General features: G+C 50.2%; 1 protein-coding gene across 3 annotated transcripts in view; it reads right to left on the minus strand.

The window, feature by feature from the left end:
• LOC147342852 (uncharacterized) overlaps positions 1-16,923 on the minus strand; it is a 239,908-nt gene that overhangs the window by 92,013 nt on the left and 130,972 nt on the right. The window contains exon 1 of one of the 3 annotated variants that reach the window (XR_015156751.1): positions 2,119-2,631. The exons of 1 other annotated variant lie outside the window; for it this stretch is intronic. The gene's annotated coding sequence lies outside the window, so the exon portion shown is untranslated. Of the gene's footprint in view, positions 1-2,118; positions 2,632-16,923 lie in introns of those variants that run through there. One more of the 3 variants, XR_015156750.1, reaches the window with a different exon arrangement.

Raw genomic sequence — 16,923 nt, forward strand, 5'->3', positions numbered from 1 at the left:
TCTCACGTGTTACTACCCTACCTGTACAACCTTGGACATGTCACTTCACCTTTTATCCTGATATCCCTGACCTGTAAAATGGATGCAATGCGCTCAGTGCCCCCCCATCCCCGAGGGTGTTTGTAAAGCTCAACGAGAGGCCGGACGGCAAGTTGCCTTGTAAACTGAAGATGCTAATGTGTCAGTGTACCACTAGCACAACTAATAAGTTGTATTTGTCCAATTTGCTGCAGGGAAAGGGCAAAGCTTCTCTAGAATGTTCTAGGACATGTGAGGGGCAATGGGATCCAATCCTGGTGCAGTTGCCTGAGGTTTTCTGGGGATTTTCTAATCTAAAGTGGCCAGATACCCAGGAAATGACCAGGCCCCAGTCTGGAATTCTCAAATGTGGACCCTTGAAAAACCAGCCTAGCCTCCAGCCCCTATAGAGGAGAAACCTGAGCCCTAAGAAGGAAGCCGTCATGTCAGAGGTCACTCCTCCGGTAAGAGGACGGTGAGACTGGATCCTCTGACAGCGCTCCAAACTTCCCTCCCTGTCACCTCCTCCAACAGCACTCATTTGAAGAAGCCAGAAGGAGGTTCTGGGATTGGAAATTAGAAGCCACTAAAAATGCTAAATTTATACACACACACACACACACACACACACACATACATATAGACATACACACACATACGTATACACATAAATTATTTATATACACACATATAAATATATATATATACACATACATATGCATATAAACAGGGCTTTCCAGGTGGCTCAGTGTAAAGAGTCTGCCTGCTAATGCAGGAGACATGGATTGGAAACCTGGGTTGGGAAGATCCCCTAGCCAGGTTTAGTTATCAGCATCCTTCAAAGGGAAAGAACCTCAGCAAGCTTTCTTGTCTTAAAGAGGGGCCAGCTGGCACCCAAAGGCAGTGACAGCACACTCGGGTCACAGCTGGACCCATGGCAGTGAGAGGACCTAGGCCTCTGGGGCACTGGGCCACTGCTGTACCAAATGCCACCAGGACACACAGAAACTCTGTTTCAGGGTTCATCTGCTATGTGGTTTCACCTTAGGTTATGGGAGTCACTTCTCGTACTTGTGTGTGGTTGAAAAACTATGTTCTCCAGTAAGAGAAGAAAAAGAGTCCATAAGGGGACATTCTTAGGATAGAATATTATGTAGCCAGGAAAACTCTTATCTTCAGGGCATGTGGCAATATTCATAATGTAATGTTAAATGAAAGTTGTAGGAGATCAATTTATATATGCACAAAAAACCTAATATTCTAGCTTTATACAGTATTTCCTGTACAAAAGCAGTGATTTTAAGATGCACCTCAGACTTAAAAAATATTTCAATATAAGGAAACGTTAAAGAAGCACACTTGGAAATATTAAAGATGAAAAATGTGCATCTAAGAAGAAAGGAAGTGTGACATAGATTTATCACACAAATATCTGGTTTGTGTATGTGTGTTCGCATGTGCACATCTGTACAAGACCAAGAAGTGCATTAAACATTACCACTGGTTATCCATGAGGGCAGATTTTAATTTTTATTTTATCTACTCTTTTTAGTATTTTTCAAGTTTGTCTCTGATGTGGCGATACCAATTTTTTAATCCAAAAAAAATGAACTCTGCATGTAGAACATTAAAAGCAAATGTAAGAAAAATGCACGACTTTTTGACTCATACAAGGATCGCAATTTTCATTCCCGAGTCTCGACACTTTTTAGCCCTTCTTTATTTTGTTATGATTCTCCACTCTGGTTTCTAAGGACAGTTTAACATTCCATCTTCCATGAACCATTAGAAGGCTACCGTCATGCTTTCCCCCACTCAGCTGCATTTTAATGGGACGCCCTGGGTCTTTGGGCAACAACTCTTAGGAAAGTCAGGTACAATTTCTTGGTGCAGGTGCCACAGGCATGCCTAAGATCCCACTCCGCACTGCAAGCAGAGATCTTGGTTAAAAAAAAAAAAAAAAGCATCCTGCGAAAAAAATTTGTTTAGACTCTAGTGCTAAGAGAATTTCAGCTTTCCTTTGAGAAAATGGTATTTTTTTTTTTACTCTAAAAATCATTAATATTATCTTAGCTGTGTATTATTTCTCTTTTTCCTTACCTGCTAAGAAACTCCGAGTCCAATTTGAAACTCAACTGTGATAACTCTGTTGGCCCTAGGCTGGGGCTATTTTGCATGTCTTTTTCCCCCCCCTTTGGTTCTGGTTCTTGAAGTAAACTACTTGATTGTACTCTTCGTGTTCTTCCATAAGAGGTCACAAATCACTGGCTGCAACAGCATAGAGTAAACACATATACTCAGCAAAACTTTTTCTGAGTTCACCTTTGACGTCTCTCTCCCCTATACCCACAGCATCCAGTCTGTCAACAAACGTCCTCAGTGATGCCTCTAAAATATGTCCCGTATCGGTCTGCTTCCCCCACCTCCACTGTCACCTTCCTGGCCCAAGACACTGGACAGTGACAACACCTTCCTGGCTGTTGTCAGGAAGATGATGTTGTCTGCATCTTCTCTCATCCCTCCTCTGTTCCACTGACTCCCTCAAAGTGTGCCTTTGACCACTGATTAAAAGCGGCCCTCACCCACTCATCCTCCATCTTGCCATCCTACGTCACTTCCCTTACAGCACTTAGGACGCCGGAAATAACCTTCACGTGTTTACTTGCTTGTTTTTATCTCTCCCCTTCTCCATCCCTAAAGTAAAAGCCCCACCTTGTTCCCTGCTGTATCTTCAGTGCCCAGGACTGCCTGGCACATTGCAAATCCTCAAAATGTATTGGAAAAATGAAAGCCTGGCTCACCTCCAACGCCCTTTTAGCCACTGGTACTTTCGCCAGGGTCCTAACTCCCCACGCCCATTTTCAAACAGTGAACAAATGCCATCATCCAACTAGCCCCCTGTGGCTCTCAGCATGGGGCTCACCTACCCTGCGTGCACAGCGGTGAGGGGGTAGACAGCTGCCAAGATCCCATCTACCTCCTGGGAGGTGAAAAGGAAGGGCTGGGAGGGAAAAAGACTGAAGGGGTGATGAGAACCTGCCCAAGACAATGGTCGCAGAATCAGGGTCATTGCTGAAAGGTCTAGAGAGCCCTGCGGCCCCACAAATTGTCTCCCAAGAGTTATTCTCCATCCCTTCAGATTACTTCATTGGCCAGACATTCAAATACCACATTAAAATTCTTTGCCCTGGAGAAGCAAAGCCTCCCCAGAAGACCTCACACACTCTAAGAGAAATGTTCCTGGAGATGAATTTTCTCCTAGGCAATAAGAAACCAGGCTTTTCTTTTCTCTGGCTGCGTCCTCCCTATGAACTGGACCCACGGATCCAACCGAGGTCAGAGCTCATGCCTTCACATTTGCTTTCTTTCAAGAAGGCTTGCTGTCTCCCCAGCCCACAGGAACTCCACTCTACTCTTCACTGCCTGGGCCGCAGAAAGGTCTCACTGGCGCCAGAAAGACACTTATTGGCATGCAGGGTAGAAGCCCCCACCGCTTTCAGAAGAGCCCCTATCCAGTTACTCTGCTGCTGCTGCTGCTAAGTCACTTCAGTCATGTCCGATTCTGTGCGACCCCATAGACAGCAGCCCATCAGGCTCCTCTGTCCCTGGGATTCTCCAGGCAAGAACACTGGAGTGGGTTGCCATTTCCTTCTCTAATGCATGAAAGTGTAAAGTGAAAGTGAAATCACTCAGTCGTGCCGGACTCTTAGCGACCCCACGGACTGCAGCTCACCAGGCTCCTCCGTCCATGGGATTTTCCAGGCAAGAGTACTGGAGTAGGGTGCCATTGCCTTCTCCTCCCAGTTACTCTAGACACTGGCATTGTTATTGTTCAGTCACTAAGTCATGTCCGACTCTTTGTGACCCGATGAACTATAGCATGCCAGATACTGGCAATGATCCCTAATTCCCCCTTTCATCACCTTCTATTCGGGTCACCAAGGTAAATAAAGGTCAAGGAATAGCCCCGGGGGAATGGTATGGTTTCCAAGCTCAATATGCAAATCACTCTGTTCCCTCCAGATGGGTAACTTCAATGGAAGGCCGCTGGGGTAGGGATAGGGTAGGGGTGTGCAGGCCCTGGAAAAATGTCCCTCCGTCTGTGCTCCAGGAATCCTATCACTCAGAGAAAAGCCAGAGCAACTGGAGGCAGAGAAAGTGCCAGATGGAACTCCAGTGAGGGTGTAAAGGTGGTGGGGTGGGAGAGGGCACCTCCTCACCCAGGTGGGATTATGACTTGACGAGTGTCAGCCTCAGAGATTTTAGTTTATGAATCCCAGTCTCACGAGGAAATCTCCAACCCTGCCTTCAACCTCCAGACACTGCCCAGAGTTCCTGGGACTCTAGGAAGAGGGCCCCAATCCAGGCTGATTTGGGGAGACTTCCAAAAACTTCTAAGAGACTAGTCATAAACACCCTTTTATCACATTTTACAACTAATATTCATTGGAAGGACTGATGCTGAAGCTGAAGCTCCAATACTCGGGCCGCCTGAAGCAAAGAACTGACTCATTGGAAAAGACCCTGGTGCTGGGAAAGATTGAAGGCAGGAGGAGAAGGGGACGACAGAGGATGAGATGGTTGGATGGCATCATTGACTCAATGGACATGAGTTTGAGCAAGCTCCAGGAGATAATGGAGGGCAGGGAAGCCTGGCATGCTGCAGTCCATGGGGTCACAGAGTCGGACACAACTGAGCATAGCAACAACCACAGGTCAGGAAGCTGAGGCAGAGAGGCTTATACAGCAGCACGGAAGATCAGCCCATCCTGCCTCCATGCGTCACATTCCAAGGCTGCGCTGAATCTGGCTAAAGGAGTCCCATTCCCCTCCCGCTTCCTGCAGCGCCCAGCTGAGATCTATGTTATACTCAAGTATGAAATATTTAAGCCTCTCCCGAGGAGCCTCGTGTCACTTCTAAATCAATTTATTCTAATCTAATCTTCATCTGCCATGGTTTTTTGGGCCAGCGCCATCAAGGAAACCTCTTGGCAGGTGAGAGAGGCTGAAAACACAGAACATTTGTTTTTAACGGTCCCTCCACAGCCAGCAGTTTCCAATATGGCAAAGTCCGCACAGACCGTGAAATACGACTGGTCCTTGGAAATGAATCCTGATGCGCTCTGAGATCCACGCAGATGGGTGTTCGCCAAGCTGCGAGTGTAAAGTTGTCGGGAGCCCCTGAAAACCCTTCACAAGCGCCGAGGTGAAGTCAGGAAGGGCCAACAGCGGAGGGAAGGCTGGGAGGAATCCTGGCAGGAAGGCAAACCTCGGCCAGCCACCGTGTTCCTAAGTAGACTTTTAATAGCTTTGGCCATAAAAGGCACAGTTTTCTCCATCTTTGCCTGGGCTTCAACAGTATTCGCTTTTCCCCAGCTCCTTTTATTTTGATAGGAAAGTTCCAAAACACAGACACTGGCCTTCCCTTGCTTCTGCATCAGGCTCAGCTGTGGAACTCCAAAAGAAACTCCAGAAGAGGCTGGGAGCAGAGCCCAGGAGGCCTCTGGAGTGGCTGCAGTGCTCAGACTGTAAAGTGCCAAGAGGGGATTCATGGAAACCTCTCCCATAGGATGCAGGGTCCTTCACCCTCTGTCTGATGCTTTCCTGCCATACTGAACTGCCAGCTTCCTGCTTGTTGCCAGCCCCTCCCAGTCAGAATTCCCACCAGGCCCCCTTCCCTGGGCCAGCCATGACCAGAGCAGGAAAGGTATCCTGGCTCTGCTCCAGGGGGCCTTGGCCTCCAACCTGAGAGCCTGGGAGAAATAAGCTGGAACTTTTGAGTCTGACTTTCTATGCTGGGTCAGCCCTGCCCTGGAGCAGTGGGGTTTGTCCCGCACTTTGCCCACCCTGAATTCTCCATCTCTGGGCTGGGAGGTGAGGTCTCACCTTGAACCCAACCTGAAGGAGTGGCTGTGTCTCTGGCATTCACTCTTGCAGGCTCAGGGACTGTCCCAAATGGTCAGGAAACCGATGTCTCTCATCTGCCTGGGAATCTGGTGTTCAAGAACACAGGCTTAAACCGAGTAGAGCAAGGCAGAAAGGTGTTCAAATTCATCTCTGGCACATCCTGGCCATGTGACATCAGAAAATCAATTTACCTCTGTGTCCCTTGGTTTGCCTATCTGGAAAATGGGTATAATAATGATAATTCCCCCATCTCCACTGCTACCCATCCCTCTGGCTCACAGTGCTGAGGGCTATGGCCCAGACCAGGGTGGGGGTAGTAGGAGAAGCCAGGGAGGGAGAGAGCTCTCTGGAGCTCTAAATGTCTTGGGGACCAAGACATCTGCTTTGACTCAAAGCCCAGGGTGGCAGAGGTGCCCTACACAGGCTTGTTGCAGCTGCAGTCCCCCTGCTGTCTCCTCTAGTTCCATGGTCCTAAACTCTTTTCCAAGGAGATGCAGAGAATGGTTACCCTAACATCATGTTTCCTCTGAATTGGCCAGATTCTCACTCTTCTGGAATTTGGAAGCCAAAACAGGCCAAAATTTCCATATGGTTGTAGAAAGTCAGAGGTGGAAGGACCATTCACACCAACTTCACTGTACAGAGCAGGAAATGAGGGCTGGCCTTGCCCAGCAGTACAGCAGGCCATGACAGCTGTGAAACAGAATCCTGCTCTCAGCTTAGACGCTGAGCACAAATGTCATCAGATTTGATTCCTCTGGAATCTGATGTCCCCTGGCCCCAGCTAAGCAGTCTGGCCAAGGAGGCAGCCTCCACCAATCAGGGGTGTCCATTTCCCAGAGGCCAAAGTCTCCTCTTAGACAGAGAGAGGACCCAGAGAGGCTGCCCGCGTGTCCAGACCTGGCTGGGTAACCAGCAGGTGGTGAGATTTCCATGTGCGCAGAGAAGGGAGGCCTCCCCGCAGCTACCCACGGCCTCTCATCAGTCTCCACCCAGGCTCTGTTCTTGAGCCAAATACAGAAACGAAAGACCTCAAGGATCCAAGAGTCTGGGGCAGGAAGAGGCCCTGAAGGCTCCGGGTGGATGACCACACCTGGGCCCTCCCCCTGCAGGGTCGTCCTGCTCCCGGTGACAGCCCCACTGCATTGCTGGAATGGGCAGCAACCCACCTCCCACAGCAGTCATTTCATCCTGAACTTTGTCTCCGTACTCAATGAGACGCCTCTCTGTGCCCCAGATCTGCCCTATGGGGCCGTGCTGAACCCCCAGATCCCACGGCAGCCCTTCTAGAATGGGAACACCTGCCACCTTCATGAACCCTCTTCTCTCTGGTATAAACAGTCCAGGGGGATCATGGAACCTGGCGTCCTCTCCCCTCTTTTCCCACCCCCTTCCTATTCAATATGTGCTCCAGCCCATGGGAATCACCTGAGAAGTACAGAGAATCAGTTCCGCCCCAGACCTGAGTTCCACGTGAGTTGGAACCTATATGTTTTTAACAAGATCCACAGCCACTTCCTGGGCACTTAAAGTTTGGGAAGCTCGGCCTAGACATAGCTCACACCGTGCACCTGCCTCTTAGAGGAGAGGACAGAACTCGGGTGTGTAGGACAGGACTCCCACCTCGCTCTTCCCCACGCTTCTTTACATCTCCAGGACCCTGAGAACACAAAGGATCCTGGGTCGACTCAGACCGCTGAGTCTCCATCACAGAAACTTCTTCCAAGCTGCCTCTCCCCTTCCAGGGTGAGAAGGAGCTGCTGTGTGCCAATTCAGGTACAGCAACTTCCAATGAGCCAACTTCAGCATTGTTTTTTCAGCTGTGTCTGGTCTACTACTTAATCCACCAATTCCCAAACCTGCCTTCACATCAGGTGGGGATTTTAAAAAATGATGAAGCCAGGACCGCGTGGCAGAAGAGTTGAACAGACTCTCTGGAAAGCGTTCTGGATGTTCGGCTTTGTTATGCTCCCTAGTTTTCTAATATGCGATCAGGATAGAGAGCCACTGATTTAACACACTGACCAAGAAGTGGATTTTTCAGTCACCTTGCGGCTCTAGGGTCCATTGGTGTGGGCAGCTCACTCCTCACAGTGACAATATCTGAGTTCATGGCAATATCTCTGTTAGCTACTGCCACAATATTGCTGCGGAACAAATAATCACAAAGTCAGAGAGGATACAGTAAGAACGACTCATGTGGATGATGTGTCTGTGGATCAGCTGACAGCACTCTCTGCCTATCTCTGCATTGCCTGATCAAGGCTGTAGTGGCAAGGTGGCCCTCTTCAGACTGCAGCTGGGTTGGCCATGCTTCTCTCGCCAAGTGTGTGGGTAGGATGACTGACTCTTTCTGGTTTTCCCAGGACTTTCTCAATTTGGGTGTTCCAAGTCCCACATCCCAGTACACCTCACAGTCCTGGGAAAACTGGGATGGTTGGACACCTTATCTGTGGTCAGCTTGGGTAGCCCTGCTCTCCATTCTCTTATCTTCCTTAGACCAACAGAATAACCAGGGCATGTACCTTTCAAGACTCTGGCAGAGACTCAGCCAGCCAGCAGAAGCAAGGGAGACTCAGGCCCAGACTGGCACGCTGGCACTTTCCATCATGTGTCAGCTTTGTCCGCCATGTTGGACGGAAGTCCCCAGTTCCAATTAAACTCCCTCCTATTAGATTCAGCCTTACTCCCGGGTGTCGCCATCTTTCTGAATCTTTATTCAGGCATCTGGTACATTGGCCAAAACAAGTTTTACAGCTGAGCCCAAAGTTAAGAAGCATGAACAAATACTCTTCCCACAATGAGGCGATGGCAGGAGTCTGGCTGCAGAGAGGGGTGCATAATTGGGGCCAATCATACCACCTCCCACAGGATTCTGGCTTCCAAATGCAGATGACCTAATTCCTTCCTGGCTACTGACTCTCCCCAGAGAGCCCAGATCCAGGGCCCAAGACCTTCTCAGCCCCAGTTTGCATCCAGCTCCTAAAACACAAATCTGTTCTGGTACCCCATGCTCTGCAGCTTCCACTGTGTCTCCTCCTTCCCCTCCTTCTGCTCTTCCTCCTACTCCATCAAGCATCTGGAAAAGGAAGATGATCTCGCATCAGCCTAATCAGCCATCTTGACTAGAAATCTCCTGTGTGAATAAACTTCAGCCTCCCAGACTCAGTCTCACTTCAGCCTGGCAGGATCTCTTGGATCCTGATTTGATAGCCAATACCTTCCCCACCACCTCCAACTCGGCATCCTGGGCCCTATTTTATGCGTATCCATAACCCAGATGTCAGCTAGGGCCTCTGAGCCCTGAATACTGAGGCACGCTTGGCTGGAAACCCCAACTCCAAGGTCTGTGAGCACACAAATCCTTGCCCTTGGCTTTTTCCCTCTCTCAGCAACTCCATGCAGACATCTGTGAACCAACCCGGTGCCCACATACAGGCAACTAACAAGTAATAAGTTAGTGACTTTGATGAAGCCATCAGGGGAAGGGGGGGGGGCGGGCAGCCCACATCACAAACCTCACAGTCCACACAACACCCTGATGACTGACCCCCCACCTGCTCCCTTCTTTCTTCCCTGTTTCCTGTCCCCTTCCACACAGCCCTGCCCTGTACCTTGTGTTGGGTCCTTCTACATCCAGGGGACCCAAAGGGATCTAAGCTTTTGCCTCAAGAGGAATATAGGAGAATATGCCCTATCTCATTGCATGTCAATCACTTCTGACTCAATTTTAGGTCCCAGATCTCTTTCCCCAGCCGCCCAGCAAGCAGCTGGGCTCTGATCCCAGGGAAGTGCAGCAGAGCACAAAAAATGAGTAGGGCTTCAAGGGAAAACAAAACACCTTCATTGCTTGAAAAATTATGTTGGCTTACTCACCCTGCATCCCTAAATGTATGACCACATGTTGCCACAAAATAGAAGAAAAAGGACTTCTGACCTGGTACCCAGCCTCGCTCTGCAGCCCAACCACAGTTTGTCCCCCAAGCCAGTCAGCCATGATTGGACCCCAGCTGGCCAGCTGGGAGCTCGGTGGCCCCTGCTAATGGGATTCAGGTCCTGGTGCTGACACTTAGCGGTTGACTGTGCCTGGACCCCGTCTTACCTTCAAGGCCCCGGCTTCCTGATGGGTTGACACCCAGTGAGCGGGCATGCTATGAAAAGTATGTCAGAGAAACAGCATCTTCAGGGAGGTGCCTCAGATCCAGGAAACACTGCCCTGGAGTGAAGTGCTGTTCTTATTTGTGGAGCTCAAAAAAATGCTGCCGATTTTGACACACGTCTCAGTGAGTCTCTAATTAGAAAGGAGGTCCACTGTCATGAAAACCACATGTCTCCTCCCCAAGCCAAACGGAATAGGCTTCTGCCTGGGTCCCACTGGTGGAATATGCGGACCTGCCTCCCTGTCTGGCAGAGGTGACCTCAGAGGCCTGGCTTTGCCACTTGCTCCCCCAGCTCCTGGTCCCAGAGCATGAAGGTTGCCTGGAGGCTGCAGGCAGCAAAAGAAGAGGGCAGGAGCAGCTGGGCTTGGGTCAGGCGCAGGGGCCTGGGCTCAGCAGAGGCAGCCAAATGCCCAGCCCAGCTGCCACCGCCCCATGCTGGGGCCCTATGCCGGGCCAGCCCCTCGCCGCCAGGCTGGCAGGCTCCCTTCCGCAGCTGCGAGGCTGCCTGGACCCCGCCTGCCATCTCCAGCTTGCTTTCCCTCCCCTCCTCTGATCGTCTCCTGCTTTGCCTCTCTGCCTGCATCTTCTCACTCTCTTTCATTCTGTTCCTTTTCTCTTTCTTTGTCTCTCCATGTGTATTTGTCTCTGTTTCAACTTAAATCTCTTTTTTGCATTTTTCTCATGTCTTCTGGCCTCTCTCTGTCTCTGTATCTCTCTGTCTCTGGAATAAAGGATCAGGACTGGGGAGAGGAGATAGGCGGGGCTTGGGAGGAACCCCAGACAAAATTGGGGATCTCATTCCTGCTCATTCAAGACTCAGGCAGGAGGCCAGGGTTGCGGTCCTGGGAGCAGGCTGAATTTGAATTGGGAGGCATATGGAGTATGGGTCTGTTAGCCATGCTCACAGAATGAGGCCAGGGCCCTGCACCATCTCCCGGGGAAGTCCAACCCTCACATCTCAAATGTTTTGGGGGCCTTTCCTTAGACCCAGACTCTGGGTTGGGATTGAGAACAAGGACGACTAAGGCAAAGAGACACTGATGGAGCTCCATGCATGCAGGTAAAGGTGTGTATAAGCTACTACAGAATCTATGCAGCCTGTAGGCAAGGGGCACCTGGAGGGGAGGGCCAGGACCATGCGTCCGGCAAGTCTGCTCACTGGAGAGGCAAAGCCGGAGCTGAGCCTCGAACAACTTAAGAGTTTCCTGGGCTCAGGAGGAGGGGAGGATATTCCAGAGAGTGTCTGGGAGCTGAGGGCCTGAGCCAGCCTAAGCACAGGAGAGGAGAGGGGGCGGGAGGGGAAGGGGCTTAAAGTCTGTCCTGCATGAAGAGTTTCCTGAACAAGAGGCAGGGGTGGCCCTTCCAAGGCTGGAAGCCCTGACTTTCTGTGAAACTAGGAAAATGACCCCTCCCTTTTCCTTGCTTTCTGTGGAGAAGGCGGACTGAAGGAAGAGGCCGTGTGGACAGTGCTGTCTGTCTGCTGAGCAGAAGGGGGAAGGCGTCTGTCTGGTCCTCACTACCGGGAAAGGGCGTCATGATGAGCCAGTTGCACTCCTAAGGGAGGCATGGTGGGCCACACACAGGGGCTGGGCTTCTCAGGGAAGAGCAGAACCTAATTGAATGTAATTTCTTATGTAAGAGAGCAGAGGCGGTGGCAGCTGTGAGGCCAGGGGACAGAGTACTAGTGAAGGATGAAATAAAGAGGTACCTTTAACAGTCGGCCTTGACTCTCACTTTGGGGTCATTAGGTCACTCCGCCATGCATTTCCTGGCCCAGTCATACACCCTCCCTGCTCCCAAAGTGTTCTGAAACAGAGGATAACTGAGGCTGACATTGTGCAAGTGGGGAAAACAAAGTAAGAAGGGGATGGAGCTTGCCACAGGTCACAGCATCTGCTGGAAATGGGTCGGGGCTCCCAGCTCTGCCATGTCCATGGACACCTGTCCATTCCAGAGGTGGCACCATCCCTAGCTTCCCTGGAGGTTGGAGGTGTGTGGCCTGCAGGTGGATCCTGAGCGTGACCTGGTGACCTGAACGTCATCCATACACAGGCTGCTAAGTCGCTTCAGTCGTGTCCGACTCTGTGCGACCCCATAGACGGCAGCCCACCAGGCTCCCCCGTCCCTGGGATTCTCCAGGCAAGAACATGGAGTGGGTTGCCATTTCCTTCTCCAATGCATGAAAGTGAAAAGTGAAAGTGACGTCACTTAGTCGTGTCCGACTCTCCTCGACCCCATGGACTGCAGCCCACCAGGCTCCTCCGTCCATGGGATTTTCCAGGCAAGAGTACTGGAGTGGGGTGCCACTGCCTTCTCCGTCCATACACAGGAGGAGCTGGGAAATCCAACCGCAGGAGCAGAGTAGCTTCTGAAGGCCATCTCTCGTGTCCACAGCAGACCGCCACTGCCGTCAGTCTGACTCCCACTTTGGTCTGTGAGGACAGTCAACATGTCTGCATCCCAGATGAGAAACCTAAGTTCACAGAGGGCAGCATCCTGATTGAATGCTGAGGCCCAAACCAGAGTCTTCGAGCTCTAAAGCTGAGGCCACTTCTCCAGCCTGTCAGACTTCTGAAGATACTTACAGTCGAACGCTGGCACATGATGTGGGCGTGGAGATGTGTATGTGTGTGTAGTGTACACACACATGTATATGCACACACAGGCACATGCACACAAGTGCATACACAGGTTTTTTTCTTCTTCTTCTTTTAAATCCTCTACTGCCTCTCCTTGCCCTGTGCTGCATGGAAAATTAATATATTTCTGCAGTCACTAATCCCTTTCATTTGGATCCAAGCAAATGACAGGATCAGTCTCCATCACTGCCACGGCTAAACCCCAGGGCCCTCCCTGGTGTCTTGAATAAGAGTCAAGATGACCCACTTTCTCCAGCCATCCCCTGTCTCCGGGCTGCTTTGGCTGGGAAACTGTCAGCCTGGTAAATATCACAGGCTTAGCAGGCTGGTTCCGGCTTCCAAGTCTGTCCTCTTTTTGGCTGCCCAGCCTGGCTTATGGGACCAAGCCCCAGTGTCCTACTCCAGATGCCAGGGTTCAGCTGCCCGTACACAGACAGGACCTGCCTGTGCAGCATGCCAGCATCCACAGAGCCGCTGTGCCCAAGTGCAGACCAAGGGCACTCACTCCCTCAAACAGCATTTCCTGGGTTCCCAGTCTGCAGCAGGCACACAAGCCCAGGTTGGGAGCTTAGAAAGATGCAAGCTCTGCCCTGTGAACATCCTGACTTGGAAGGGAGCTGGTCATGAAAACAAACTCAGAAATAAACAGCAGAGCAAGCCAAGTTTTCTCTGAGCTCAGAGAAGGGAACAATTACTTCTGCTGGGAGGGTCAAGGAAGGCTTTCAAGAAGACTCTAAAGTTGAGACTAGAATGCAAATGAGAACATATCACATCGAAAAGTGAGGGAGGGCCCTCTAGGAGGTGGGGACAGCATGAGCGAAGGCAATGCAAACAAGAGTGGCTGGGTCATCCCAGTGCACCAGCCCTAAGCATCCAGTATCGTGCATCGAACCTGGACTGGCAACTCGTTTCATATATGATATTATACATAGATGGTATGGGGAGGGAGGAGGGAGGAGGGTTCAGGATGGGGAACACATGTATGCCTGTGGCGGATTCATTTCGATATATGGCAGAACGAATACAATATTGTAAAGTTTAAAAAAAAAAAAAAAAAAGAGTGGCTGGAAGGGCAGCTGGGGCCAGACCCTAACTGACCTTGGATCCTAGATCAGGGGATATCTTTGTCCTTCAGGCCAAGTCAGAGGAGGCAAAGCAGGGTTGTAAGAGGAGGCAGTGTAGGATCCAGACAGCCTAACAAGCAAGAGACCCTGTCCTCCCTTTAGACCATCCTGCCAGCCCCCGCCTGAGACGTCTCCACCCCTCAGTGATCTTACCCCCCGCTGATGGGTCCCCTGCCCCCTCCTCTCTCTTTCTGGGATTTTCCTTCTCATTGAGTGTGGAACATTTTCTCTAGACAGCAAACGTCACTCAGTGTGAATGCTGGTCACTGCAACCTTCCTTGCAGGGCCAGTTGCTGGCTGCAGGAGAGAGGGAAGGATACTCAGATTCCACAAAGGCTACTGCTTCCAGGGGATCAAAGTCAGCCCTGCAGGGGAACAGACCCTGAGGTGATGACTTTGGCCTCAAATCTCCAGGAGCCAAGGTTGATGGAAGGTTGTGCCTGCCTCTGTTTTAGCAAGGCCTTTTGGAACAAAGACCAGCCATGTTTAAGACCCCCAAATTATTCAGGGGATGGGCGGCCACCTCTGAAGCTAGAGCCAGAGTGTTGTCTCAAAGCAAGTGACAGTAAAAGCTGTTCCTTTCTGCAAGGTCTCCTCACCAGGTGGATACACGGATACAGAAATACAAATGGGAACAAGGCTGGGAAGGCAGCCACAGATATGGCTTTGGTGCTTCCCTGGCTCTGTGAACCTCACATACAAGTAAAGTCCTAGAGGCCAGGAGCAGGGTCAGGGATGGGTCAGGGCTTCCTTAGGTGGATGGCCACACGCCTCAATCATCTACCTGGTTCTGGGGGGCCACAGGGAACCAGAATGAGCTACAGGAGCCCTGGAAGAAGCATCAATTGATCTCTTACATCAATCTGATGGAGATATAAGTTTAGTATAATAAATCACACGCACTCAAAAGTATCCTGTGACGAGCTTGGATAAATGCAACCAATACCACAATCAGGATTCGGAGCATTTCCATCACCCACTAAAGCTTCCTTTGCCTCCTCCACATTCAATCTCTCTCTAGCTCCAGCTCCAGGCAACCACACCCCACTTTCCGTCAATACAGATTAGACTTTTCTAGAGTTTCATATAAATGGAATCATATACTATAGTTTCTATCCTTTTGTGTCTGGTTTCTTATGCTCAGGATTCTGCTTTTGATATCCACCCTTATGCCTGTATCAGTCACTCACTCCTTTTCATTGCTAAGTAGTATTCCATTGTGTGGTCAAGCCACAATTTGCATATATTCCCATGTTGAGGAACACTTGGGTTGCTTATTTGGCTTTTTTTTTAATCAAGTGGCTATGAAAACTCAAGAACAAAACGCTGTGCAACCACATATTTATTCCTCTCAAGTAAATACTTAGGAGTGGGTTCGGTAAATGCCATGCTGTTTTCCAAGAGACTGTGCCATATTATACCTCCACCAGCAGGATAGGGGAGTTCCCATTCCTCCACATTCTTGCCAACACTTGTTATGAACAGTCTTTTTAGTTCTAGCCATTCTATTGGGTGTATTTTATAGCAGATTTAATTTGTATTTCCCTGACAACTAGTGAGGTTAAGTGTCTTCTCACATCCTCACTTGAGTCCTGAATCTGCCATTTACCAGCTCCACTCTTGCATAAGGCACTTCCTTCTTCTCTCTAAATCATATTTCTGAGTCTGGAAGAGCAAGTACCAATCCTAGCTCTGTCCCATCCCCAGGCCTTTGTAGAGATGACATCAGATAATGCACCTGTGCACTAAAATATTTACCAAATGTAAAGTTCTAGGATGCCACTTCTCACAGTCTTCAGTTCACTGGTCTTTCATTTTACATCCATCATTTTGTTGCAGCAGGCTCCTGTGCCCTCTTCCTCACCCTCCACAGGGCAGCCAGGTGGTTCATCTAAAGCACTACTAAAACCTTACCTTTTGTGCTTGAAACCATTCCAGGTCTTGCCATAGGATCCATTTCATGCTTTCACCTAATAACTTTGATCAAAACCTGCTACATGCCAGGCACTGTTCCAGTGCTGGGATTAAGGGCTAAACAGAGCAGGCAGTCCCTGCCCTTAGAATGAAACCCATTTTCTTACTTTACAAGGGCAACAGAGGCCCACAGAGTTGAATAGACTATCCAGAGTCACACAGCAAGCTAGCAACAGAGCAGAGAACTTCCCACCGCTTCCAGCAGCCACTGTCTTCTCAGGTTGCTTTCTAGGAGCCTCACTGTCCAGAGCTAAGTGGAGGCAGCCTGCAAGGGACACCATACACATCCTCCCCTCTTCTTGTGGGGGGCCCAGAAGAAAGTTCCACTGGGGCCCTGAGCCCAGTTGCCCCTTTCTTCAGGTGCCTTGTCTTGAATAATTGCTTCTTGTCAGAGCCCAGACCTGTGACTAGTTGGTAAATGGTGCCGTTTGCTCCCCGCTCCCTTCCCTGAGGCACCTCTTGATTTCCAGCTTGTGAGATGCTCTGTCTGCTAAGAGAAGGAGCAGAGCGGCAATCTTGTTAGGTTGCTTGTGGCTGTCAATCTCTCTTTAAATGGGAAAGCCTCACACCGTGACATTTAAAGAGGGCTCTGCTGAAAATCCCAGCCTGCATCCCACCCCCTACAAGCTCCCTTGGTTATTTCAGACCCGATGCCACAGAATGTCAGGCTTGAGACTGAGACTGATGGAAACACCTGAGTCCAGGAAAGGGCAACAGACTCACCGAAGTTCACACATGGAGCAAGGAGGAGAGAGGAGACTAGGGACTCAGCTCTAACACCTCCCAGCTCGGTATCTTTTATGTATCCTATTGTGACTCTCAAGGAGAAGGCAATGGCAACCCACTTCAGTACTCTTGCCTGGAAAATTCCATGGACGGAGGAGCCTGGTGGGCTGCAGTCCATGGGGTCTCGGAGAGTCGGACATGACTGAGCGACTTCACTTTCACTTTTCACTTTCATGCATTGGAGAAGGAAATGGCAACCCACTCCATGTTCTTGCCTGGAGAATCCCAGGGACGACTGAGCCTGGTGGGCTGCCGTCTATGGGGTCGCACAGAGTCAAACACGACTGAAGTGACTTAGCAGCAGCAGCAGCGGCA

Source organism: Bos grunniens, chromosome 28 (genome assembly GCF_055505025.1).
Source record: "Bos grunniens cultivar Pamir isolate PY7600 chromosome 28, Bosgru_T2T1.0, whole genome shotgun sequence".
NCBI classification, from domain to species: domain Eukaryota; kingdom Metazoa; phylum Chordata; class Mammalia; order Artiodactyla; family Bovidae; genus Bos; species Bos grunniens.